This window comes from Equus przewalskii, chromosome 29 (genome assembly GCF_037783145.1).
Source record: "Equus przewalskii isolate Varuska chromosome 29, EquPr2, whole genome shotgun sequence".
NCBI classification, from domain to species: domain Eukaryota; kingdom Metazoa; phylum Chordata; class Mammalia; order Perissodactyla; family Equidae; genus Equus; species Equus przewalskii.
This window is the reverse complement of record NC_091859.1, coordinates 32848092-32875673: the sequence shown is the minus strand read 5'-3', so window position 1 is coordinate 32875673 and position 27582 is coordinate 32848092.

The following is a 27582-nucleotide window of genomic DNA, read 5'->3' as shown; positions in this document are numbered from 1 at the left end:
AATTCATCTCCCATCCTTGTAAGGATCATAGTCTTTATGTAAAGAGCCATGAGATGTCACCGGAAAGTTTTAGCAGGGCCGAGGGTGGGGAGGCTGGAGTATGGAGAACAACTGGTGGGTATCAAATGTGGATAAAGGAGGCCAGTCAGGAGGCAGAGCCAAAAGAAGAGATGAGAGTTATCGCTGACTGAGCAGGTTACTCTGTTCTGAACAGGTTACATATATGATCTCGTTTAATCTTCACAGCAATGTTAAGTAGCAGGTACTCTCATCCCTATTTTACAAGTGAGAAAACTAAAACACAAAGAGATTAATTAACTTTCAAAGTGTCATATTGATAGTGAGTCCTAGAGCTAAGCTTTGAAGGCAGAGTCTGGCCCCAGAGATCACCCTCTAAAGCATTAGCACACGCAAGGTGGCTGGAAAGATGGAGATCAAGGGATAGGATCCAGAAAGGCTGCCTTGAAGGGTGGATGGAATTCATGTAGGAGGAGAGCATATGAGAGGAGCTTCCAGGAAGGAGAAAGAATGTGTATATAAAACACAGGGAGAGGTATGGTATATTCATGCCATGATGAGGCCAGTTTGCCTGGAGTAGAGACTGTGGGAGCTGCTCCCATCCCCAAAAGAAGTTAGCTGCAAAGATTGTCCCTAGGAAACCTCATCAGGTTTTACCCTTTGGCTATTTCCATAAAACTTTTGAGGCCATTGCGGAATGCTAAGAAAGGGAGAATGAGAATGAATTGAGATCCAGGAGAGGAAGACAGGGGCGACAGTTACCATCTCCTGTTCTGCAGTGAAATCTCTCTCTTCTCCAGTTCTTCCTTTCTGCATTCTTTGTTATTTAGGGAAAGAGCCAGGAGATTTACCAGGCTGCAGGAGTTGAGTCAGGAAGCTGAGCAGCAGCCCTTAGTCTCCAATTCATCACAAACCTCAAGCCATTTGGGCTGCCAGAGAGCTTCTACGTTGGATCTACTACAGGGTATGTTTGTGTTCATGTGTCAGTCACTTTCCGAGATTTGTTCACAGCCCTGTTTCCCTGAAAGTCTTTCCCTTGTCATCCTGGGACTGAGAGCTCAGTGAGTGCTCTGGGTAGCGAGACAAGGGTGGGGGAAATAGAATCACAAGTCAGGCTCCGCCATGTGTGAATGGAGAGTCTCCCATAGAGACATTCTCAGAGTCAAATGGCTGGAAGAGACTATGAGGTCATCTACTCTCATCCCTCCATTTATAGATATGGAAGCCAAGGCTCAGCAAGAAGAGATTTTCCTATGACCTTTCAATGGATGGAGGGAGTGATTTGCTCAAGGTGACCTATCGAGACAGTGTGAGAGCCAAGACTAAAGTCTTCAGTAGATTCCTTTGAGCTCTACCAGAGAATATCTATATATAAAGCTGTGATGCTTATCTATATTGTATGATTATAAATTATATTTAAATTTTAAATTATATAAATGTCTTCCTATTAGGATGAGAATTTCTGGAGGTCAGAGACTTCCTTCTAATCCCCATATTTTAACACTTGTCAGGTAGTGCGAACTGAGTGAGCAATATAAATGAGTGGATAGACAGATGGATGGATGAATGGATTCAGGCAGAAGCTTTCTCCATCCTATCTCTTTCTCAAAATGTGATTTGCCTTTGGGATTACTCTAGTGTTTTCAAAGGTGCTAAGCAGTGCCTAGGGTTGAACTGGAGAAAATTGTAAAATCGAATGAATATCTTTTGACACCTTTTGTCTTGATGAATAGGTATCTCTCACAGAATTTATATCCTACCCCTAGAGATGTTAGGAAAGTTCCCACTACACTACATCACCTGGGCCTGTTCTTTTCACCTGTTGCCTATATGCTGCATCTTTGATGAGCACCTGTTTTTCATCAAAACTTGTCTGTTTCATCTCCCATTCTCTCATCTCTTCATTAACTCTGCCTCCACAAAGAGAAGACTGGTAATCGTCAACATCTTTCTCCTTTCCATTGTTTAGGCGTGAAACCTTAGGGTCACTTTTGACTCTCACCTTAAATTCAACAGTGAAGTTGTCATTAAATCCACTTGCTCCTCCCTCCACAGCATTTCTCTGTTCATTTGTTCTTTCCTGTCTCTAATACCATTAACCTATTTCAGGCCCTCGCTCCCTTTCTCCTTGTCTGTTACAATGACAACATAATTCGTATTGTCCCCTCGCTTTTTCTCTTACCTTCATTTGTTTAGTCTAGCACTAAAGTGGTTATTTTTCTGGGCACATCACACACTCCTCCATACAACACACACATCCTTTCACACACTTATACATACATCTTCACAATGTTCTCACACAGGTTCAAACACACTCACACGCTCACACACATGCTCACATAAATTCGTGTTTTCTTCTCCTAGCCTTGGTTTCACCATTTGCAAAATAGGATTAGTGATAATTATTTCTCAGGGCTACGGTGCTGTGCAAACCAGAAAATATTAACAAGCGCTGTCATTTTTAGGTATTTAGTATTCGTGAAGCACTGCACCATGGTATTTATACTATTATGCCATCTATCTCCCACAAAATAGGTATCTTTCACCTTCATTTTATAAATGAGGACACTGAAGCATAGAGCAGTTAAATAAGTTGCCCAAGTTTAAGTAATAATTATGAATTTAAATGTAGGCATTCTCTCTTGAGAGCCATTGGACTCAACTACTAAAGAATACCACTTATATTTCATATAAAGCACCTAGCAAACTGCTGGCAACATTAGGTGCTCATTTAATATTTTCACTTGTCTCCCCTATGGAAATGTTGATAGCACTGAAGTAGACATTTAATATGTTGTTGAATTAAATGCAATTAAAGTTGGATCTCCCAATTTCATCCAAGTTGGAGTAGCTTGTATCAGACCAACCCTGTTGCCAAGAAAACTATAAAAGCTGAGTCAAAAACAACAACAATTATAAAAACAGCTGTTTGAGGGCATTGGAGAGTGACGAAGACAACTAGGACATGAGAGAAGGAACTTGTTGATGCGTCTGCCATGGGGCATGAGGTGGGGGCTGCAACAGACTACACTTTTGGCAGTCTGAAGGGACTGGGGATACAGACATTGGAATTCATGGCTGCTACATCAGCCAGGACTTGAGGGGCCAAGATCCTTTCACCATTCTTGTTCAAAGACTTTTTATATCAAGGAGTTTGTTGAAATTGGACCCAAAGGTCTCAGCACTGCCCATGGGTGCTTCCAGTTCAGGGTTGATTTGTCACTGATAGAAGCAACCCGAGCAAGAGATTTTTCTCTCCTCACCTCCCACATCCCATCCATCTCCAGTTCCTGTTGCTTCTGCCTCTTTAATCCCTCTCTAATCTGCCGTTCTTTCCAACACTGAAACCCAAATTTGCTGCCTTGAATTGCTCATATCTTCTTTGTCCCTCTCCGAGGTTACTAACCCATCTTCCTGCCTCAGGTTCTCCTTGCTCTAATCTATTCTTCGCACAGATGCTAAACCTATCTTCCTAAAGCATATATCTTATCAACTGATTCCTTTATTGGAACCTTTCCACAAGTCCCCACTTTTGTCAGAAAAAAAGAAAAGCTCAACTTTGGTAGCATGATCAAAAGTCTATTTATGCCCTGACCCCAGCAAATATTTCTAGCTTCTTTCTCTTTTCATCCCCTCACCCTCTGATCCGTCACCTCAACCTACTGCAGTTCCAAGTCCGTCCACACATTTTCACGTAATATCCGCTCTTCAAGAAAGAGTTCCACCCTTACATTCTGCCTTCACCTGGCTAGTTACTATTAGCTGTCAGATTCTGTACACATAACTCCACTCTGCCCAAGTGGTCCCTTTCTCCCACTCTTGTGGCTGGATCACACCACCTTTCCTGTGGTATCACAGGACTTTGTGTATCCTTGTATCGCAGTATTTACCATGCCAGAGAGAGCTGGCCAACTACTCACTTCTCACCCTACTCAATCGTGGACTTACCAAGGGTGCAGCCCATGTGGCTTGTCACCGCATCTCAGATGACAAGCACAGCTCTTGCCCATCTCAGCCAATATGTTTTGGATAAATAAAAAGAAATGGGGCATGGAAAGAAATGTATGTGATGGTAAGTGCTTTCCGCTTTCAGCTTCATTCAACTTAAGCTAGACTGAGCTGAGGCCAGAAGCAACTCAACAGGCAGATCTTTCCCGAGGTATTACAGCTCAAAGAAGATCATTTACCATGCAGTGAGGTTTCCCTCAGGACTCTGTGGTTGCAACTCACAGAGGTCTAACTCAAACAGGCTTAGACAAATAGAAAATATTGTTTCACACACCCAGTCTACACCAAGGTCAGGGAAGGCTGACACCAGGGAGTCTAAGCTCACCTTCAGAGTTGCCCTCTCATGATTCAACTTCTGTCTTCAAGCTTCATTCTTCTTGATAAGCTTCTCCATTTGACACGGGAGTTAGGCAATGGTAGCTTCAGGCTGGCATCTTATAGTCTTTCTGGTTTAGAAAGAAGCTCTTCTTCTGCTTCAGTTCTCCAGTTGGGGAGTTCCAGGAAGGAGTCTGATTGCCCTGGTTTCATTCATGTGCCCTTGCCCCCTTGGACTATTCACTATTGTTTGGAAGAAAAATACTCTGATTTTGTCCAAATTGGGCCATATGCTCATCACTGGCCTGGGAAGGAGGTGAGTCAGTAAGAGGATGGCAGCTCTCCTCTTGGACCATGTGGCTAGAGAAAGAATAGGAGGAGGAACAGTTCCCTTGGCTGCCTCAGCCATGGTTGCTGGGGGCATAATTGCAGCTAGAAAGGCCAGCCAATTTGTGTCCATGAAAAATGGCTCCAGTGGAGAATTTGGAAAAGTATTAAAGGGGGGGTGTATCAATTTGACTATTGTACATTAAAAAAACAACCCCCAAACTTAGAAGCTTAAAATAACACCATCTAGTTAGCTTACAATTCTGCAGGTTGACAACTGGTCTTGGCTCAAGTTGGATGATTTTTCTGGTCTTGGCTGGGCACATTCCTCAATCTATAGTCAGCTGCCAGTCAATGAGTGGCTCTGCTTTTGGGGGTTGATTGCCTCAATTAAGGTGCCAGGGGTGATAGGGCTGTGTGTCCCTCATCATCCAGCTGGATATCCTGGGGTTGTTGACATAGTGGCTCACCATGGTTCCAAGAGAACGGACATAAATGTGAAGGTCTCTTCAGTTCTAGACTCAGAATTGTCACAAAGTCACTTTGCCATATTCTGTTCATCAAAGAAAGTCACAGGACAGCTCAGATTCAAGGGGAGGGAAACAGATTCTACCTTCCAATGGGAAAAGCTGGAGAGTACAGGGAGGAGTGAGGAAATAGGGCCATTTTTGCAAACAATCTGTCATAGGAAGAGGGAAGTGGGAAAGTAAGAAGAAACAGAAAGAAGGGAGGGGTTGACAGCAGACAGCATGTGGAGGAACCAGAAGGACTAAAATTGTAAACAGTGTCCTGGGATGACAGGGAAGTATAGACTTGTGGGACTGGAGGGCCACAAAGTCAAGTTCAGGTCTTGTCATCAATCTGGGGAACTTGACGGTGGAGGCCGGAGGACAAGTGCCCTGGTCTTAGCTTCATAGCACCCACTGCCAACACTGCATCTCTGAGTTTTCATCACATTTTTATTTTAACTGGCTATCTCTAGTAAGACCTCAAGACTCTGCCTTGTCCAAGTATTGACAGGGACAAGAACAAGCCAAAGAAGATTGAAAGGCGTTTCTAGAACAGATCTAAGTTTGATTCTCTCCTTTTGTTTATGCATTTTGCTTTATAAAAATTAAAAAGATAAAAGGAAGGCAGCCCCTGTGTTCCACTAAACTGGCTGTTAGGAGACTCTGGAGGCGAATTAGCAATTGTGTGTTATGATGATAGCATCTAGTTAAGCTAGCAAAACGGCTCCTCCGACTCCATCAGTGCAACCAGTGGGTGGGAACTCTCACAATATCTGAGAAAGCCAAGTGTTTGTTCCTAACAGGCAAGTTAGAAGCTGCAGCAAGAGAAATTCTTCACTCAGGAGTTTCTGCCTAAAGCAACTATATGAGAAACTGCCAAAAGAAGTGGGTGGATGGGGGAATATCGAGGATGGAGCGCTAGAAAGAGTTCATGGTGTGGCAACAGAAAACCTTTATTTGTGAAAAATCCTTTCTGCTGCTTTCAGGCTGGGGGACTTTGGGTAAGTCCGTCTCTGAATCACAGTCCTTACATCTGCACAATAAAGATGATAATAGTATCTACCTCAACGGAAAACATTAATGATTCAATGAAATAAGCTGGTAGTAATGTGAAAAGTTTAAACACAAAGCATAGTTCTTGCTATTTTGAGGAAATTGAGTTCCACAAGTCAGAGGCAAGATGTAGAATGAACAATAAAATTTCTTCCCTGAGCTATAAAAATCTCCACTCCCATTCCATAGTTCCAAATAAATGAAACTTCTCTCATCAGAAATTTAAAGGAAAAGAACTCACTTATAAATGTTACCCTGAATTAGCTATTCCAGAACCATTTTTCCCCATGTAGCTATTCAATGTGTGGCAATGTGGGTTTGGCTTGGGCTGAGTTGGGACCACTGGACCCACTACCCAAGGCTTGGGTTTCCAGATCACCCTCCCTTTCATCAAAACCCTGGAAAAGACTCCTTGGCCAGAGGGATCATGCACTAAGGGTGAGCAAGCATCTGCATTCAAACCATTAAGGGCAAGCAAACATCTGCATTCAAACAAATATGATAAAAATAAAAATAAGTATCATCCACACTTTTTTTTTTTTGAGGAAGATTAGCCCTGAGCTAACATCTGCTTCCAATCCTCCTCTTTTTGCTGAGGAAGGCTGGCCCTGAGCTAACATCCATGCCCATCCTCCTCTACTTTATATGTGGGACGCCTTCACAGCATGGTGTGCCAAGCAGTGCCATGTCTGCACCCCAGATCCAAACTGGCGAACCCTGGGCCGTCAAAGGGGAATGTGTGACCTTAACCCCTGCACCACTGGGCTGGCCCCTATCAGCCACACTTTTGAAAAATTATCTCTCTTTTTGAAATATGAAATCGGAAAATACAATAACCGCACCAAAGTGTTGTTTACTGTTTCTCATCAAAGTCAGGGTATTTGTGTGTGACTAAAAAATGTCAGTAATTATGCCATTAGCATACACTGCAGCATCTGACTTTAGTACACAGGCATTCTTGAGCGAATTTTGTGTGAAACGAAGTTTGTAGATGGTAGGCAGAGAGAGGTTCGAGGGACTAGGGGGATGAGGCAGTAAAATGGTACCAAATAGTTTGGCACAGAGGTGGATGAGAGGGAGAAAGGAGAGAGGAGGCCAAAAGAACATATTAGGTGGAGCAAAGAGAGTGTAATTTTCAAGGAAATCTGGGTACTTTCTCTTTTCCTTTTTTTGTTTCTTCTCATCATCATTTCCTGAATGCCTTGCAAACTGCTGGCACATAATATGTTCTCAATAAATATTTTCTGAACAAAGGAATAAAAAGTAAACAAAGGAGCAGACCCAAATCAGGTGGCATCCTAACTATAGGGGAATATAAATTAAAACAATACTCTTTGAATGGCTAATTTTTTTCCCCTAGACCTAATCTATAAAACCCCTAGAAACAAACACTCTGGCAGCAATGCTTCCTTAAAGGAAAAGGAAACAAGGCCTCTCGTCTTCTTCCTGGGGTCCTGTATCGTTCTCACATTTGCATGCCATGTGCTCGTAGGTCTGAATGCCACCTCCCTGCCTTTGTCCGGAGCCTGTGTCTGTGACCCTGGTGGGACCCCAGTTTGAGTTCAGACCAGTGAGAGTATTCAGAGCTAGTGAGTGAACACGACTGCTAAGCTTCGTGTCTAGAATGTTTATTTTTATTGTTGTTTGCTTCTGCACTTAAATTGAGACAAATTACAAATGAGGTGAACCACATTTACTCAACATTTATAAAGCTCCTACTATTTTCCAAGGTTTGTTCTAGGCTCTGAGGATATAGAACAACACGATAGACACACACAAAATGAAGATCATATACTGACGCTGAGGCCTCCTAGAGAATTTTAAAAAGTAAGGAATACATAAAATGTTATGTAATGAGTGTTCTGGAGAAAAATAAAACAAGATAAGGGTAATGAGGACAGGCTCTATTAAATGGGGATCTACACTGAGGACTAGAGCTTGGGGGAGCAGAGGAGAACACACATGAACCCGATGGGCATCTCCTTTCAGTAAGAAGAGGAAGAGAAAGGACTGAGTCACTCAAGAGTAGTTCCTCCTTCCCAATTCACCCAAGGAAAAAACTCAATTTCCACAAAGGCAAACACGGTGGGAGGTGAGAGGCTAGGAGAGTTACATTAATTTATGTCCCTCCACATGGAAGGGAACAGCAGGAGCAGGAAGAAGATGTTCCATCTTCACAAATAATTAAGTGAGAGTAAAACACACAGCAGAGTGTTTGACCCATAGCAGGCATTCAATAATAATTATAACAGCAAAAATAACAGCAATGATAATCATGAACATCACTGAGTGTGCAACATGTGCCAGACACGATGCTAGGTGCTTCCTGGGTATGTTTTTAATTAACCTTTATAGCAACCCTAGGAAGCAGTCATGATTATTAAATTGAGCCAGATGAAATCACCAATGTTTTACCATTGAATCTAATAAGATCCCTACTTTACAGGTTGGAAAATAATTTTGGAATTATTCTTATTGTTGTTGCTGTCAATTTTTGAACTCATGGAAGCCCATTAAAAATAAAATGCAATGTAGGACAGGTATAGTGGTTTCTTCTTCCTTTAATGGGGCTGAATTTGCATTGGGTCGACCTCTCCATCTTACAGCAATCCTCCTTGAGCCCTGGAGCATATTCCAAAATATCAGGGGGTCTTTAGTGGCGTGTTGTGTGCTCATCCTGGGCCCCACCCTCATCAACATTTTCATCAATAACTTGGGTGAATATTTAGCACACTGAGCGATATGCAGATGACATCGTGCCAAGAGAGCTAGATGAGAAGGATGATTAAAAAAATCTAATTTAGAGTTCCATCAATGTGACCAAATCCAATTAGATTATATGCAACAGGAATAAACTTATTTATGCAAGCATGCATGCATTCTTTCACTCAAAAATTATTTATTGGATGTCTATCATATGCCAGGCACTGTGCTGGATGCTGGGGATTCAGAAATGAACAAGGGAGACAAGGTATCTACTGTCGCTCCATTGAGTTTACAGCCTAGTTCAGGAGACTGACGTAAACAAGTACACCAGTAAGATAATTACCAACTGTGACAGGTGCTATGAGGTAGGATGAAATGGAGTGTAAGTAGGTGGAGAGGAGCTCTTTAGAGATTTGTGGTTTGTGGTTTGGGAAGGACTTGCATCATGAGGAGGCAGTCATAAAAACTGTGGGAGTAAGGAGAGCTTTCCTGGCGAAGGAAGTACCTTGTGCCAGGTTCCTGAGCTGGGAATACCCTTGGTGAGTTGCAGGAATTAGAGACCAGAGGGATTGGAATGGAAGAAGTGAGGAGGAGAGTGGCAGGAAATGAGACATAAGCAAGGACCAGATTGCACAGGACCTTATTAAGGAAAATGAGTTTTATTTCTTGAGTTGAAATGTGTAGCCATGCCCCTCAATCTCAAAAATTACCTGCTCCAATACTGAGTGAAGGAGAACTGGGAGAGACCATAAACTTCCTTAATCACTTAACGATGGAACCGTGCTATGAGTCGGCATAGCAATAGCAGGATGTGTCTATGGAGAGCGAGGGCAGACTGGCACTGTATTAATAGAGCTATGCTGTCCTCATAAAAGAGGACAGCATCCTGGTCCCTCTGGGATACTTAGAGCTCAGCTGTGGCCCTGAGCACTGCACTTTCAAAACAGTATCAACACACTGAAGGACGTCTAGAAGATGGAAAACAGAATGCCGAGGGGTCTGTAGATAACATGAAGCACAGAACCATTGAGGAAAATGTGGCTGCTTAGACTGAAGAAAAGGAGATTTGAGATGACCGAGGAAACACGTACTTTAAAGTTATTATCTCATTGAATCTGTCCAACACTTGTGAGGCATGGAACATTGTCCCCACTTTTATTTTTCACATAAGGAAGCTGGCACTCAGGAAGATCCCTTACCTAGGATTTCATAACAAGTAATAAGGTGGAATTTGAACTCAAGACCAAGCTGATGTTCTCTCCCTTATGTCACACAATCCTCAAGAGAAAGAGTCACTTACTCCTCAGGAACCCAAAGCATAGAGAGAAGTAGAAGTTATATAGAGGCAGAACTGGTCTCCAGAGAAGGAGGAATGTCCTGGGATACCATTGTCACAGGAGGTATTTAACTCAAGACTGGGGGAACTTTTGTTGAGGAAGCTCTGGTGGGATTCCAAATGTTGGTGTGGGAAGGATGGACATGAGCTCTGAAAGCCCTTTCAGCATTAACAAGATTCTATGGTCATGTCTCTGGAACAGTTTCCATCTATGCAGAATTAGTATGCTCAGAATAATACAGGAGGTATGTAGACCAGTAGAATAGAATTGAGAGTCCAGAAGTAAACCTAAATATCTATGGTCAATTGATTTTTGACAAGAGTGCCGAAGAAAGAGAATGTATGATAGAACTTCCTCCCTTCTCTCTGACCAGCTCTAGGCGATGAGCCTCCCACTGCCTCGTCCTTCATAGCTCTGTCCAAAGTCATCTAAGGCAAAGTGGAACAAGTCCATGAGCTCTGATTTGATTCCTGGCTCTGTTCCCCTCTTGGATAAAGAGCCCTATCTCCAAATGCTGGCTCAGGAGCACTGCACAAACCCTTCTTCAGACCACACTCAAACCATTTCACGGATCCATCGGGCCCATTTGCAAGGCTAATCTCACTCTAGACCTAAGTTCCAAGGAGAGAGGCCAAGAGAGTGGAGTTTCCCTCTCCTCTTGAAGAACGAATCATCTAAAATTAGGAGGAAAATCCCTATACATAGATTGATATACGCATGATCACAAACCTCACGCAGGTACACTACATTACTCATGCTCACAGTACATGTTAAATTAGCAAGTACATCTGTGCAACTTACATTCCACACATGACCAAACGCATACACAAAATCACAACACATGGCACACTCATTCCGTATGCACTCATACACGCCTAAAAGCCTCCATCTCCTACACAACCACAAATATTCAATGCACATGCACTTGCATATACACAAACGCATCCAAGTGCATACACACACATGGTACAGGTATATTCATAACACCTGCTACTAACCACTACCATTAGAAACCTATCTGCAGCCTGCCTGATTTTTCTCCAGATTCAGAGTTCGAAAAGGCCTCATCCCCCTTCCTCTAGCCCCCTTATCCATGGGAGCAGATGGGAAAACTGTCTGTGCCTATCAGAGGAAATATGTGCTCCCTGCCTTTGCAAAACCCCGTTTATAAATAGATGTAACATCACATTCCCTGGTCTCCTGGGGCTAGGGATTAGTTAGGACCATGGGTTGGTAATTTCTAGAAAAACAATTACTCACATCTCCCAAATTAGAAACCAGTTGTTCGTGGCCAAGGGAAAAGTATGAAAAGGCCTCCCCCTTGGCCTTGAACAAAATAAACTCTTTCTTCAAATACCCTTTAGGAGAAAAGCAAGAGATAAGAAGAAAGGGAAGGCTACTAATCTCTCCTTTCTTTCATAAGAACAATGTCTTTTATTTCTTTTTGATTTTGACGTTTTTCATTCCACAGAAGGTACTAATGGAATTGTAAACCAGTATAAAAGCTCAAGCAAAGAGACAGAAATAAAGTTGCAGCCACAGAGATTCCAGCCTTAAGACGTGGTTCTCCTCTTCCCCCATGGCCCAGTTTCTCCGTCAATAGAATAATGCAGACTCATACTAGAAGTCTCTTGGCTCCATTCCATGTCTAATGTCCTGTGAAAGCTAGTTTCATTTCAAAATAAATGCCGGACTGACTTGGATACAAATTCTAGCCATGCTGCTTACTGAGCAACTTGAAGTAAAATGGTTAATTTCACGAAACCTCAGATTTTTCTTCTGTAAAATGAGGAGCTAATACCCACCTCATAGGATTATTGGAGAATTCAATGAAATAATGGTTGTGAAAATGCTCTATAAAACATAATGCATCTAAAAGCATTAGTCGTTTGTTGACTTGGGGAAGTATCTCAGTAACTCATTTCCCACATTCGTCAAAATTGAAAGTTGTAGAGAATAAATGTATGCAAAATGCAGGTGTGGCACAGAAAAATAAGAAGTGCTTAACTATGTGAATTCCTTCTCTTCTATAATAATAATATTAGGGTATTACTATAGAGCTGATTTCACACACATAGCATTTTTATGACCTCTTCATCTTTTGTAGGTTATCCTGCATCTGCATATATGTTATAAGCTCTCTAAGGACATCAGGCAGCAAAGGCTATGCTTTGTCTTGAAAGGCAGTGCAATATACTGAGCCAGGGGTCATGAGGTCAGAGGTATAGCCCTGGCTTGGCAAATACATACTGGATAATTCCAGGAATTCATCACTAGGACTCCCAGGTTCTCATTTTTCTCATTTATACAATATAGGTGCTATTAATCTATCAATGTCCCATTGATCCTTCATAGAGCTCTTGGGAGGATCAAATGGGATAACCAATGTGAAAGAATTTTAAAAGTATTCAGTTATAAATTAGGTCCTTGTCTGGATCAGCAGATATTGCCTAAGTAGATACTTGGCCAAGGGGCTTGGCTAGTTGTTTGAAACTTCTCGACCATGACCTCTTAGTCAATGGACCATTTAGACCAGGGGTTGGCAAGCATTTTCCATAAAGGGCCAGATAATAAATAATTTACACCCACTCACCTTAGTGTCTCTCAGTGGAAAGGGGGAGGATGGTCTCTGTCATAATTACTCAACTCTGCTGCTGTAGCACAAAAGAAGCCATAGACAATATATAAAATGAATAAGAGTGGCTGTGTTCCAATTGAATGTTATTTATAAAAAAAGAGGTAGAACTTCTGGTCCAGACGAGATGACATAGGTCAGATTTTCCCTGGTCCTCCTCAATGATAAGCCCAATGATAAACCCTGAAAAATGGCACAAGACAGAAGAGAAACAAAGGAGAACCTAACAAGTAGTGAGAAGAAGGCAAGCAGGTTTGGGACCCAGGACTGGAGGAAGAGAACAGTTCTAGGTAACTTTGACCCCCTACCCAACAGAAGAAGTCCACCTAGACCTAATGTGTTTTGACACATGGCCTGATAACAGAAGGCATTTCACATCGATTCATTCCTCTACCAAAGCATACAGGAGACACTTGAGAACATCAGTTAGGACTAACACCACCACAGGCCAAGCATTCTACTTTTTCACTGACCCAGAGAACCCCCTTGTTTGCTGAGAGATAACAAGGTGATCAGGCAGAACTGGCAGGAGATACTCAGCTACAGCAAATAGCTGGTCCAGAAAGCCTTTTTGTACCCATAGGCTTGAGATCCTACTCCACTGCCCAGAGACACTATGGCAACTGAGGGACACCAGCAGGAGGATCTCATCACACCCCTCCCCGACAAAGAGACACCCAGCTATCGCCCTTCCTTGACCTGTGGATATCTCTTCCATTCCATCAGGCACCCACAAGTAGGGACACAATGGAAACCCTAGTAGCACCAGATAAATCAGGCAGACCAAAATAACACTACAAAGGCAGTGAAAATTAAACTGCCTTTGGAACAATAGTCCACAAAAGTAGGCCAAGACCCACAGGCAAAACCAAAATGAGGTGATTGCCTGCTAAAATGAAAGATTTAAATAGAGCTTATTGTCTCCCAACATAACAGATATAATGGATAAAATAAAAAATTCACCTATCATACCAAGAACCAAGAAAATCACAACTTGAATGAGAAAAGATAATCAGTTGATGCCAACACTGATTTGAATCTAATATTGACTTTATCTGACGAGGATATTTAAAAGAGCTGTCACCAAAATACTTCAATAATCAATTACAAATTAACTCGAAACAAGTTTTTAAAAATTTCAGCAAAGAAGTAGAAGTTGTTTAAAAAAGGACCAAAGGAAATTACAGAACTAAAATGTACAGAAATAGAAATTTTTTAAAAACCCTCACAGGATTGGATCAATAACAGAGTGGAAATGACAGAGGATAGAATCAATGAACTTAAGGACAAAACAATAGAATTCACACAATCTCCCAATCTGAGCAACAGAGACAAAATTGACTGGGGAAAAAAAGAACAGATAAGCAGGACAATAACAAAGATCCAACATTCATACATTAGAATTGTAGAAGGAAAGAAAAAAAGACACTGGAGCTAAAACAATATTTGAAGAAATAATGGCTGAAAACTTCATAAATTTGGTGAAAGACATAAACCTATGAGTCCAAGAGGCTGAGCTAAACCTAAGCAGGATAAACCCAAAGAAATCCACACCAAAATACATCACAGTTAAAATTTTGAAAACTAAAGTCAAAGAAAAATTATCTTGAAAGTAGCCAGAGAGAAATGACACATTACTTATAGTGGACTTCAAATAAAAGAGGATTTCTCATGTGAAACCATGCAAGCCAGAAGGAAGTACCTAATTCTATATCCAGTGAAACTATCCTCCAAGAAGCAAGGGGACATAAAAACATTCTAAAATGAAAGGAAACTAAAAAATTTGTCTCTAGCAGACTTACTCTTAAAGACAGTCTTCAAACAGAAAGGAGAAGGAAAAGGAAGGAATATTGGAGAATTATGAGGGAATAAGGAAGAAAAGAAAGATCAGAAATAGTGATATACATGAAATAGACTACTCTTTTCTTCATGACTTTTGTAAATCATATTTCACAGTTGAAATGAAAATTATAACAGTATTGATACTCAAGACAAAGATATTTAAAAGTGAGGAAGGAAAAGGGTCCTAAATCCAAGTGTTTTCCACATTTCACTTGAAGTAGTAAAATAAAGATACTAGTTGGCTAAGTCTCATACATATACTGTAATACCCAGAGCAACCACTATGAAAACTGTGCTAAGAGATACACTCAAAAACACTATAAATAAGTCAAGATGGAATCCTAAAACATGTCAAGTAACCCTCAAGAAGATAAGAAAAGAGAAACAAAGGAAACAAATAGAAAACAAATAATAAAAATGGCAGACTTAAGCACTAAGATATCAATGATTAATTAAATGTAAATGATCTAAATACATCAATCAAAAGACAGAGACTGGCAATGTGGATAGAAAAATGACACCCAACTATCTGCTGTTACAAGAAACTCACTTCAAATTCAATAACATAGGTAGGTTGAAAGTAAAAGAACAGAAAAGATATACCATGGAAACATTAAAAAAGAAAAAAAAGTAAGTATATTAATATCTGATAAAGTAGATTTCAGAGAAAAGAAAATTACTAGAGATCAAGAGGGATGTTATCTCATAATGATAAAAATATCACTCTACTAGAAAGACATAACAATCCTAACTATGCACACACCAAACAACAGAGCCCCAAAATAAGTGAAGCAAAAATTAGTATAGAGGTTAAAGGAGAAATAGTCAAGCCCACAGTTATGGGTGAAGACTTCAACACCCTTTCTCAGAAACTAATAGAACTACTAAATTGAAAATCATCAAGGATATACAAGATTTGAACAACACAACCAACAAGCAGGATCCAAGTGACATATATAGAACAGTTCACTCAACCACAGCAAGAGACACATTTTTTTCAAGTAGCCTTGGAACATTCATGAAGATGCCACACATAGACCATAAAAGAAATCTTAACAAATCTATAAGAATTTAAGTCATACAAAGTGTGTTCTTTGACAGTAATGGAACCTAAGTAGAAATCAATAGCAGAAGGGAGACAGGAAAATGTCTTCCATTAAACACGGAAATTAAACAGCATATGTGTAAATAATTCATAGGCCAATGAGGAAATCTCAAAGTCAGTTAAAAAAATTCAGAGAACTCAGTGAAAATGAAAACACATCATATCAATATATGTGGGATGCAGCTAAAGTGTACTGAGAGGGAAATTAATAGCACTAAACACTTACCTAGAAATGAAGAGATATCTCAAATTAAAACCTAAATTTCTGCCTCAAAAAACAGAAAAAGAAGAGCAAAATTAGCCCGAAGTAAGCAAAAGGAAAGAAATAATAAAGGTAAAAGTAGAATTCAATAAAATTAAAAATGCAGAAACAATAGAAAATCAACGATATAAAAAGTTATTTCTTTGGGAAAAAACAACGAAATTCATAAATCTCTAGCAAGAGTGACAAAAACAAAAAGAGGGAAGACACAAATCATCAATATTAGGAATGAAATGGGATGTCACTGCAGGTCCTGAAGCCATTAAAAGGACAATAAGGGAATACCACAAACAACTTTATACTCATAAATTTGGCAACTTAGAAGAAAGGGACAAATTCCTCAAAAACCACAAACTACAAAAGTGTATCCAAGATTAAAATGACAATCAGAATAGCCTTACAACCGTGAAAGAAATTGAATTTGTAATTAAAAGCTCCTAAAAAACAAATATGCAGGAACAGACGTTCTCATTAGAGAATTCTACCAAATATTTAAATACAACTTAATGCCAACTTTACACAATTTCTTCCAAAAAATAGAAGAGAAGAGAATACTTCTCAACTCATTTCATGAAGTCAATATTACCCTGTACAAAAACCATACAAAAACAGCACAAGAAAAGAAAACTATAGACAAATATGTCTCATTTAACAGAAACACAAAAATCCTCAACATGATATTAGCAAACTGAATGCAACAATGCATACAAAGAATTTTAGACACCATGAAGAAGGAGCATTTATTTTATGGATGCAAGGCTGGTGTGAAAATTAATCAATGTAAACCACCATATCAACAAACTAAAGAAGAAAACTCATATGATCATATCGACTGATTCAGAAAAGACATTTGACAAAATCAAATAGCCAGTCATGATAAAAACCCTCAGCAAATGAGGAATTAAGGGAAATCACCTCAATTCAGTAAAGAGTATCTACAAAAGTCCCACAGCTAACATCATATTTAATGGTGAAAGACTGAATGTTTGCCCCCTAAGGTGGAGAACAGGGCAAGAAAGCCTGCTGTCACCACTCTTATTCAACACAGTACTGGAAGTTCTAGCCACAACAGTAAGGCAAGAAAAATAAATAAAATACATATATACAGTAAAGAAAAAAAGAAAATTATCTCTATTTGCAGATGACACAATTGTCTGTGTAGAAAATCCCAAGAAATCTAAAATAAAAACAAAAACAAAAACACACCTGGAACTAATAAGTGATGTCAGCAAGGTTGCAGGATACAAAATCAACACACAAAAGTCAACCACATTTCTACATACTAATGATGAACATGTAGAAACCAAAATTAAAAACACAATACCATTTTCCAAAGAAAATGAAATAGGTATACACTTAAAATATGGACAAGATATTTATGATGAATCAACAAAATGCTGATGAAAGAAATGAAAAGACCCAAATAAATGGAGAGATGTGCCACATATATGTATTGGAAGACTCAACATAGCAAAGATGCCAATTCTCCCCAAATTGATGTATAGGTCTAGTGTAATTCCCACCAAAATCCCAGTAAGTTGTTTTCTTAACATAGACGAGCTTGTTCTAAAATTTATATGAAATGACACAAGCCTTAAAATAGCTAAAATAATCTTGAAAAAGAAGAATAAAGTTAGAGAAATCATGCTATTCAATATCAAATCTCCCTTTATAGCTACAGTAATCAAGACTGTGTGGTGATGGTACTGGAATAAACATGTAGGTCAGTGGAGCAGAGAACCCAGAAATAGATCCACACAAATATTTCCAACAGATTTTTGGTAGAAGTGCAAAAGCAATTCAGTGGAGGAAAGACAGCTTTTTCAACAAATGGTTTGGAGCAATTTCACATCCATAGGCAAAATGAACCTTGACTTAAGACTCACATCTTAAGAAATAACTCAAATGGATCATGAACTTAAATGTAAAGTATAAAGCTATAAAACTTTTAGAAAAAAACATAGGATAAAATCTTTGGGATTTAGGGCTAGAGAAAGAGTCTTAGATTCAATACCAAAAGTACAAACCATAAGCAGAAAAATTGATGAAATAGGTTTAACTAAAATTAAAAATTTTTGTTGAGTGAAATTCCATGTGAAGAGGAGAAGAAGACAAGCCATAGAGTGGGAGAAAACTTTTGCAAACCATAAAGCTGATGAAGTACAAAGATATATAGAAATCTCAAAATCGGACAGTAAAAAACCAAACAATTCAATTAGAAAATGGACAAATACATGAACAGACATTTCACTGAGGAGAATATGCAGATGGAAAATAAGCACATGAAAAAGATCATCAACATCATTAGTCATCAAGATATGCAAATTAAATCCAGTGATTAATGAAGTATCACCGTACATCTATCAGAATGGTTAAAATAAAAAATAGTGACAATACTAAATGTTGGTGAAGATGCTGAGAAACTGGATCATGCCCACATTGCTGGTGGGAATGCAAAGTAGCAAAAACACTGAGGTAAATAGTTTCGCATTTTCTTTTAAAATTAAACAAGCCATTACCATACCATCCAGCTAATTCTACTCATGTGCATTTTTATACCAGAAGAAAGAAAACTTCTGTTCACACAAAAACCTGTACATATAGGTTTAAATAGCAACTCTATTTGTAACAGCAAAAAAGTGGAGTCATTCCAGATGTCCTTCATCAGGTAAATGGTTAAACAAACTGTGGTGTATACATGCCATGGGATAGTGCTCAGTAATAAAAAGGAACAAACTATTGATACATGGAATAACTTAGATGAATTTCCAGGCAATTATGCTGAGAAAACAAAGAAGCAATGCCAAAAAGTTACATACAATATGATTCCATTTATATGACATTTTTGTAATGACAGTATTTTAGATATGAAGGATAGAATAGTGGTTCTCAGTGGTCAGGGACACGGGTTGAGGGGGAGGCAGGTGGATGTGGTCAGAAAAGGATATGAGGGATCTTCGTGGTGTTGAAGCTGTTCATTCTCTTGACATGTAGTGGTGGATACATGAACCTACACAGATGATAAAATTCTATAGCACCTAATAAACACACAAAAATAGAACTGGGAAAAGTCCGAATAGGACCAGTGGATTGCATTGATGTCAATTTCCTTGTTGTGATATTATACTATAGTTTTGCAAAATGTTACTATTGAGGAAAACAGCAAATGGCAAACCTTACAAAGGATCTCTCTGTATTATTTTTTACAACTACATGTGAATCTACAATTATCTCAATAAACATTTCAATTAAAAAAAAACAAAACAGTGGCGGGCCATACTTGGCCTGTGAACCATAGTTTGTAGACCCCTAATCTAGACTATATTGTTTCTCAACCCTGGAAGCACTTTACAAAATCACCTGGGGAGCTGTTAAAACTAAAGATGCCTGGGCAGTACCCCAGAGACTCTGATTTAATTCCTTTGGTCTGGGGCCCAGGCAGGGATATTTTTTTTCAAAGCTTCCCAAGTGATTCTAGTTAAATTGGAGAACCATTGATCCTTTGAAGATAAAATGTCAATCATTTTGTCTTATTTGTTTTCCCCTTATCCTATACTTAATCAGACACCAAAACCTAGAAATATACCCATAGAAAACTTTCAGACATTTCCCTTCTATCTATCAAGAACAGCAGTGCCTTAATTCTGACCTTCACCACCCATTGCTTGAACTGATGTTACAGACTCCACACTACTTTCCCCGTTTCTGGTACTTCCTGTAGAAAACTAGCTGTAAAGCTATTTCCAAACTACAAATCTGCTTGCAGCACTCTTCTGCATAAAATCCTTTGTAAATTCCACTTTGCCTGAGAGAGTACATCTTGCTCTTTCATTTGGCATAGTTCATCTAGCCCCACCTACTGCTCCATACTCATCTCCATCATACATACCTGTGTCCCACTCACACAGCCCTTCTCACTGTCCTCCGGACATTCCTAGCCATCTCACAGCTTTGTATCTCTGAACATGCTGGACCTAAAGTCAATTTTTAAACCTTCTTCACTGGGAAAATTCGAACTTTTCTTTCAAGACTCATCTGTCTCAGTGAAGCCTTTTCCAGGAGGAGCTCGTCATACCTCTGTGCTCCTCTCCATGACTTTGCTCATCCCATCTTTAGGGGTATCCATCCCTATACTCCAGCATATATTTCTAAACTCAGAAGCTAGGTCCTGTTCAGCTCTATAGACTGGATGTCTGGTACAGGACTTGGAACATAGTAGTATTTTTTAAATGCTGAAATAATTGACATAAAAAAGTGGGATCAAGGAATCTGTTAGAACCCGAATCCTGCTCCTCATCCTTGAGTCTTGGTTTAAATGTTATCTTCAGGAAGGCTTTTCTGAGACTCATGAATGAGGTATGATAACCTCAATTATTTCCCCAATAGCACCGTGCTTTATCTACTGTAGCACTTACCACATCTTTTGCTATACTCACTGATTTAATTGTGTTTCCTACTGGCTATAAACTCCATGAGATGAGGGTCTGGATCTTTGTTGCTCATTGCTTTAGGTCTAGTACCCGGTCCAGAGCAGATGCTCAATAAATGGTGGCTTTATGACTGAAGGGATGATCTCTACCTGGTGACCTGTCTCTTCGTATATAAATAGTCTCTCTTCTTTGCTTCTTACCTTAGCACTACAGCTTCACTGTCCCAACATCATTTCTTAGCAATGGGATATACTATTTCTAAGCCAAATTGTTGAAGCATCTGTACTCCCCTGACTTGGGAATGTTCTTCCTGCCCAAGTGGTGAAGTGGTGACAATATATGACCAATCTTCTTTGTCAGGACTTGGATGTGACATCACTCTGCCTGTTGAGCCTACAATAGTCAACAATTCCAATGGGCTTTAGGACCTGTTTACACTAATTACAGAACATCTTTTTGGATAGGAAACAGGAGGATTTGAACTGAATGTGAGGGATCCCAAGAGGGCAGGCAGCTTTGAACGATGCGATGTTATCTGTGCTATGCAAATTGAGTTTGGGTTGAAATATGAGTTCTGTTTGCCTGACACAAAAATGCCCAGTGAAAACATCAGTGTTACTGTAAAATATGGTGACACACTGGAATGCACACATTATGCCAAGATGCCTCCAATAAGGAAGTACAACATGAGCAGCTCTCCTTTATTCTTTTATTCAGTGTTTCAGGGAGTTGCTGATCTAATAATAAATTCTTCTTCTCAGGAGGAGGGCATCAGATGAGTACAAAATAGCATTTTTGATTAAAAAAAATATGCATGTTGGGAGAGGAAATCACTTTGCATCTTTTCAGCTCCTTCCATAGAAGAAAGAGATGGCACTGGACAAAACACACGCTCATTTATTATCATAGCAGCAGAACAGCAGGGACTCCACACTGTCTCTTTTTCTAAGGAAGGGAAATGGAGCACAGGAGAGTTCTTGAGAACTAATAGCAAGATGGAGCAGGGACCAGAATGTAGAAATGGGCCATCCTTCTTGGGACCAGTAAGATTCTTGGTCACAGCACCTTCTGAAAGGACAAAAGAATGTCCAATCTGACTGCCAAGAAATATGTTGCATTTGTATAGAACAGGATGAGCTTGACTTAAAAAGCCTAAAGGAATGGTTTCAAAACTTTTAAAAATTAATTACCCTTTAAGTTAAAAAAATTGAGCATTCATCACTAATATGTCTGTCCCTGTCTTTCCCTCACCTTCCATGAGGAAAATATAAGCTCCATGAGGACAAGGACTTTGTCTTGTTCAACACTGTATTTGAAAAGCCTGGAACAGTGCCTAGGGCATAGTGCATGCTCAATAAATATTTGTTGAATGGAATGATAAATACATGAATAAATACATGTATATTTATTTATGAATTCTATTCACGTACTCAAAAAAACTAATGTATATTCATGTTGTGAAATATTATAGAAATTTTAATGCATATTGGAAAAGAGAAAGCTTTAAAGATAGAGATACAAATAAATATGAATAGTAGTTCTAGTGATTTTTCTCCCACTCCCACCAAAATATTACTATCTACTCTACTTTGAATTGGATACAAAATTATTTTTAAACTTCAAGGTGAATATGAATCACCAGGGAAGTTTTTTTAAAAAAATGAGTATTTTCATCCAGCCCACCCTCTTTCTTCCTCCCAAACTTTGCCTTAGATTCTGATTTAATAGGTCTGGCTAGTCAAGGCTTGGAAATTGCATTTTTACAAGTCCTGGGAAATTATGTTGTAGATATGAGTGGAACTACACTTTGTGAAACCTATTGTAGAGAAAGTGTTGACTACATGGGGCTTAAGACACTCCAAGTCTAAGCCTCTGGAATGAGCCAGCTCTGCCTTCCACAAGCATGAAGTTCTTAGGAGACTGGCTTTACAAAAAGAACACACACACATACACAGTCTTCACAGTGCTGGTATGCTAAGGGTCATATCCAGTTACAGCCGACACATGGTAGAATCTAAGATCACTTACAGCAACGTCTTGGCGAGGTAGCGGAGACATCTCGGAACCATGGACAGCTCCTGGAAACCTACCAGCTGCCCAACTCATAAAAGCCTTCATGCATCATTCTCGGTTGTCTGCTGCCCCCTACCCGGAGAGTGCAGAGCAGTACATACATCTATAAGATGCTGGAGCAGTGCCTCTGCTCCCCAAGGCCCCAACAATGCCTGTATTACACCTGAAGGACGTTGTAGTGGCCTCTCATTCCACATATCTACCTTTGTTTCTTCTTTCTACCTTTGCCTCCTTTTCCAGAATGCTCATGGCATTGGCCAGCAGTTTACATCAGCATTAAATAATTCATGACCACATATAACATCATAAAATGAACCAGGAAATGTGGGGATGAGAGAACAGCAGTCCAAGTCTGGAAAACTGATTGATTAAGGATACGGTGGCAAAACAATTTTACGACTATATATTAAATTTCTACTGTATGCCAGACACCGGAGGGAGCAAACAGATTAAGCTTTTTCCCCCCTATTTAAAATTTTTTTACTTTTTAATGATTTTAGACTTACAGAAAAGTTACAAAAATAGCACAGTTAACAACTTACTTAACCGTAGTTCAATTACCAAAACCAGGAAATTAACGTTATAGACCATTCAAGTCTGACCAGCTTTATCCTAATGTCCTTTTCCTGTTCCAGAGTCTAATCTACAATCCCACTTTCCATCCATTAGTTATTAGCCATATTTCCTTAGTGTCTTTGAATCTGTGACAGTTCCTCGTTCTTTCCTTGTTTGTCATGACTTGGATATATTCGATGGGTACTGTTCAGTTATTTTGTAAAATGTCTCTCAATTTGTTTTTTTCTGATGTTTTCTCGTGATTAGTTTGAAGTCAATGACAGTTTAAGTCCTCTCAGTGGCCATAGCTAGGAAATACATGCATGCATACATACATATCTAATTTACTTCTCTATATATCTATTTGTATACATTTTAGAAGCATAAATTCATACTGATACTTCCAATTCCAATTCAATGCCACTAAGTTCATTCCACTTTTCTCCTTTCCTTATTTGTAACTTCTTTTGCTGACAAGATACCTGATTCTCATTATCCACAATTTATTCGCTTGTTTATGCAACAAGTAAACACATGCAGTAACAGAACTGTAATGCATACCCTATGAGAATATGGTATTTGTGCACAGTTCCATTTGTCTTTAACCTTATAGCATTCTGTTAAAAAAAAAAAAAAAGACCTGCTTTCCAAATGTAGAGAATCTTTTATGTCAGTTTATGGTGTATGTGTGCATGTTTGTGAGTGTGTGTGTTTTATTCAGTACCCTCTGTGATTTAAATGCTTTTACTAGCCCCATCTCCCAAATGTAAACTGCAGTTAAGCCAGTAGAAACAGCTGTTACTATATCAATGACTCTAGTAGGTGAGGGAATAATGTGAGTCTCACAGAAGACGTTGTCTCAGACGTTAACTCCTCCCTACTCTAACTCTCTTGCTGTGTATCCAGACATGCTCCACAAAAAGCTTAGGATTAATCACTTGTCAGAGTTTTACATAAGCAACAACCAAACCTTCTCTGACCACCATTTTCCAATGTTGTGCTTCTACAGATATCTGTACTCGTCTCTGTCATAGCATTTATTCCCTTTATGATAAACTATCTTTTTACTATTCTGTCCCCAACCCTCCCCTCCCCTCCACTCCAAGTTTTGAGAACATAGATTTTGCCTTACTTATATCTCTATCTACATCGCCTCATTCAGTGCCCAGAATGGAGTAGGCACTCTATCAATGTTTCTTGAATGACGGAATGAACATGAGTCAGATTGGGGTAGCTTTGCTTAAACTATGTCCTTACATCCCTGCACAAGGTCCGCAATGTGCCTGCTAAAAATGTCAACCCAGGACCCTAAATGGAAGTCTTAAGATTCAGTAGGTTCAGGCAACGCCCAAGAATCTGCATTTTTGCAAGATACCCAGGAATTCTTATGTAGTTTCAAATTTGCTAACCACATGCATGCTGGCTAATACAGTCCTGACAAGAAGAGTTTGGTTGAATGGAGTAATCAAGGGAGGTTTCTTGAAAGAGGAGTTATCTGACTTTTTAAAGATGAATCAGACCAAACCAAAGAAAGGCCAATGTACATAGATAGCAAAAAGAATGACAACAGCGATTTCACGTCTCCTTCAGTGGTCTGGGACAGTGAAGACGCCTTTAGAAATTTTTCTCAGAAGCCCCAGCTCTTCCCTATGAATGTGACGACTGTTTAAATGAAAATGCAGAAGACATGCATTCTGGGCCCAGCGCTGCCACTAAGTCTCTGACCTTGAGAAACAGTAATAATAATAATTACTACTGTAGTAACATTATTATCATTATTGTAATTACTTACCAAACATTTAAAATATTCCATGTGCTATGCTAAATAGCCCATGTGCGTTGTCTCTGTACGTTGACCTTAGACCCAGTTACTATTATAATTTCTATATTTCTTGAGCACATGACAATTCAGAAAGATTCAGCAACTTTCCCAAAATTGTTCACTGACCATTTTCCTCCTCTATAAACTGAGAATAGTATCGCCTCCCTCATGGGGTTGTGATGAATTTTAAATTATAAGAATTGCTAGGTAATTTTCTGGATGAAATACAAAATACCTATTGACAGGGACAACTCTGAGACAAATGACTGGGAGTTGGGATGAGAGAGAGATGAACATTTCCTTGTATATGATTTCGTACTTTGTGAAATTTATGTGAGCTTTCATTATAATAAATAAATGAAGTAAAAAAATAAAAAACAGGGGATAGTGAGGCAAAGCAGAAATTGGAAACAGCAGAATGTGACTGCCATCCCTAGGCTTGAGGGACAAAGAGAAGGAGCAGCATTATCAGATCCCAAAGGTCAGAGTCATCAGCAGAAGCTGGAATCAAAACACGCCTGCCAGGGGAGCTGGAGTCATTAAGCAGATAGAACTCCAAGCAGAGATATGGCAGAGAGTGAAGGAAGAAACACTCTGGTGTGATAGATTACCTAGTATTCAAAAATATTTACTCCCTGCCCCCACCACCATGGGAAAAGTCAACTTTCTCACTCTGTTGATGTTGGACTTGACCATGTAACTTGCTTTGGCCAGGAGATATTAGCAGACGTGACGTAAGCAGAAGCTTAAAATGGTGCTTGCACAGTTAGACTTGCTCACATGAACTTTTGCCATTGCATCTAAGAACATGCCCTGGGTAGCCAGCTAGTCCTTGAAGAATAAGAGACACGTGGAATAGAGATGCCCTGGATAACCTGCAGAATTGAAGCATGGAGCATAGTTCCCTCAGCCACTACAGCTCAAAACAGAGTTACCCCAACAGATCCATTGACATGAGAGCCTGAAGTAAATGCTTATCATAATACGATGCTGAGGTTTGCTATTGCATAGCAATAGCTGATGGACCAAGATTCTCCCTTCCCCCTGCCCTCCAGTCTTCCACCCATGCCTCCCATTGTCTACACCCAGAGAGAAGCCAGTTGATGCAGCATCTTGGGAAACACAGCCTTCTTATGATATGGCGATGCACAAGGGAAGATCAAGCAATGGATTGAGTATGGAGGTAGGGGAGCAGAGATAAGCACAGATCTCTCACAACTTATTACAACCTTAGAGTGACTTGTGTAAAATAGGTTGCCTAATAAATGGAGATTGTTGTTATTTTGGGAAAAGAAATCCCTGGGAAGAGTAAGGCCTACTATCAGGCTCAAGGTTGCCTTTCAGAACAATGTCCCTGCTTTCCAGTTGAAGAAGAATACTCCTGAGACATAGACCTACAGAGAAGCAATGCATAATGCGATGATGATGATGATGGTGATAAGCACGTGATGATAAAATTCTTAATGTTTATGGGGCATTTAATATGCTATAACCACAGTTTTTAAAGTTCTTTACATGTGTAAATTTGATCTTCAGAACAATTCTATGAGATTGATACCAATATACGTCTATTTTACTGATAAGAAAATTGAGGCACCTAGAGGTGAGCCAAGATCACATAGTTAGTAAATGTCAGAGGCAGTATTTGAACCCAGGTAGTCTGGCTGCAGAGTCCATAGCCTTGACCACTGCAATATGGTGAGAAAAACCCTGTGTTTTACATAGCTGTTATTAATAGATATGAGTAGGGGTTGGGGTGTGTGTGTGTTTGTGTGTGTGCATGCGTGAGTCTGCCAGTGATGCGGGGAGGGACTGGCTCCTAAACCTTAATCATAAGCATTGTGAATTTACTACTTTGCTCACCCTGGGGAAGATGAATGGAGAAGAGGCAGCCGGGCTAGGGCACTGCATCTTGGAGGCGGGTTGATGAAGCCGAAGCCATAAATCCTCCTTCCAGGAGCAAACCCTTCTTCCTGGGAGAGTGTAGCTGACAAGGAGAGGAGAGGGACATTGTCCTCTGGACTGTGGACATGCCTGAGAGGCACCTCCCCTGGGAGCCCAGGTAGCTCAGGGACAGAGTAATATATGTCTGACAAAAGTAGTCCAGTGCTCTCTTCTCAGGTGGAGGCGGAGGGACAACCCAGGGATTGCCCCTAGAAGCTCCAAGGGAGAATGGGCTTGGAATTTGGGAAACCTATGTCTCAATCTGGGCTCTTCCTCTTATTAGCTGTGTGACCCTGAGGAAGTCATTTAATGTCTCTCAACCCATCCACTGACAAGGGCAATTCCTCATGTGAAAACTGGATGATAATAATACCTCCCTGAGAAGGTTGTCAGGGAGATTCGGTAAAATAATCTTTAATAAAATACTAGCTTGGTGTCTGGTATCTGGTAGTATTCAATTCTTGTTGGAGACAAACCCTTTCTCTCCTTAACTGATGGTAATGAGACTAGTAATGGTAGTAAGTGGATTATCTATAATCAGACCCCAAGCGTCATGGTAGCACATTCTGCAAGAAACTCAGTTAAAAGGAATACCTTCCCACAGGTGTTACACGTGATATTGCCAACAGGCTATGCGCATG